The sequence below is a fragment of the Colobus angolensis genome, unplaced genomic scaffold (genome assembly GCF_000951035.1).
Source record: "Colobus angolensis palliatus isolate OR3802 unplaced genomic scaffold, Cang.pa_1.0 Scaffold19, whole genome shotgun sequence".
Lineage (NCBI taxonomy): Eukaryota > Metazoa > Chordata > Mammalia > Primates > Cercopithecidae > Colobus > Colobus angolensis.
This window is the reverse complement of record NW_012115043.1, coordinates 6,022,691-6,024,555: the sequence shown is the minus strand read 5'-3', so window position 1 is coordinate 6,024,555 and position 1,865 is coordinate 6,022,691.

Below are 1,865 nucleotides of genomic sequence, written 5' to 3'. Positions count from 1 at the left end.
AACCCGGGAGACGGAGCTAGCAGTGAGCTGAGATCGTACCACTGTACTCCAGGTTGGGTGACAGAGCGAGACTGTCTCAAAAAAAAAAAAAAAAAAAACTTAGATGCACTCAGTATGCAGTGAGGATAAAATAAAAAAAATAATAAATTTAAAATCATAAATCTGGTCAGGTGTGGTGGGTCACGCCTGTAAAGAAAACACAAAATGTAGCAGGACATGGTGGCTTGCACCTGGAGTCCCAGCTACTTGGGAGGCTGAGACCTGGGCAACAGAGAGACCGTGTCTCTTACAGTGGCTCATGCCTGTAATCTCAGCACTTTGGGAGGATGAGGTTGTGGGATTGCTTAAGGCCAGGATTTCGAGACCAACCCGGGCAACATAGGAAACCCGGTCTCCAAAAGAAACAAAACAAAACAGGCAGTGGCTCAAGCCCATAATCCTAGCACTTTGGAAGGTGGAGATGGTCGGATGGCGTTGAGTCCAGGAGTTCTAGACCAGCCTGGGCAACATGGTGAAAACCTATCTTTACTAAAAATACAAAAATTAGCCTGGCATGGTGGCCACAACTGTAGCCCCAGCTACTCTGGAGGCTGAGGTGGGATCCCTTGAGCCAGGGAGGTGGAGATTACAGTGAGCCGAGATTGCACCACTGCATTCCAGCCTGGGTGATAGAGTGAGATCCTGTTTCAAAAAAAAAAAAAAATTTTTTTTAAGACAAAAAAAAAGAAATCATAGATCTGTATGTTTTATGCATGTCTTATATATTTTATGCTCCTTAAACAGGCACTTCACCAAAGAAGATACATGGATGACAAGCGCTTGAGAAGATGCTCAACATCATTAGTCATTAGGAAAATGCAAATTAAACCACAGAGATACCACTACACACCCAGTAAAGTGGTTTATTTTATTTTATTTGTTTATTTATTTGAGACAGAGTCTCTCTCTGTCGCCAGGCTGGAGTGCAATGGCACGATCTCTGCTCACTGCAACCTCTGCCTCCCAGGTTCAAGTGATTCTCTTGCCTCAGCCTCCCGAGTAGCTGGGACTACACGGGCACACCACCAGGACCAGCTAATTTTTCTATTTTTAGTAGAGACTGGGTTTCACCATGTTAACCAGGATGGTCTCGATCTCTTGACCTCATGATCCGCCCACCTCAGCCTCCCAAAGTACTGGAATTACAGGCGTGAGCCACCGCGCCCAGCCGAAGTGGTTTAAAAAATAAAACGAACAATTCTACATGTTGGAGAGGATGTGGAGTAACTGAAACTCTTATACATTGATGGTGGGAATATAAACTGATAGCTACTCTGTAAAAACAGTTCTTATAAAGTTAAACATCCACCTACCATAAGACTTAGCAATACCCACTTCTAGATGTTTAGAGAAGTGAAAACTCTTGCTCAGACAAAAATCTGTACAAAAATGTTTACAGCAGCTCTGTTAGCAGTCACTAAAAACTGGAAATGACAGGTGGATGGGTAAACAACTCATGGTACAGCCATACAGGAACAGAAAGGAATGCAACAACATGAGTGAATCTCAAGGCATCATGCTGAGCACAAGAAACCAGTTCAAAAGGGTATGTACTGAATGTTTCATTTAAATGTCGGAAATGGCAAAACTAGTGATGGAGGACAGGTCAGTGTTTGTAAAGGATTACAAGTAGAGGAAGGTGTGACCACAAAGAGCAGCAGGAGGAAATTTTGGAGTGATGAAACTATTTTGTATCTTGATTGTGGTGGTGATTATGCAAATCTATATATATGTATAAAAAATCTTGGCCGGGCGCGGTGGCTCAAGCCTGTAATCCCAGCACTTTGGGAGGCCGAGATGGGCGGATCACGAGGTCAGGAGATCGA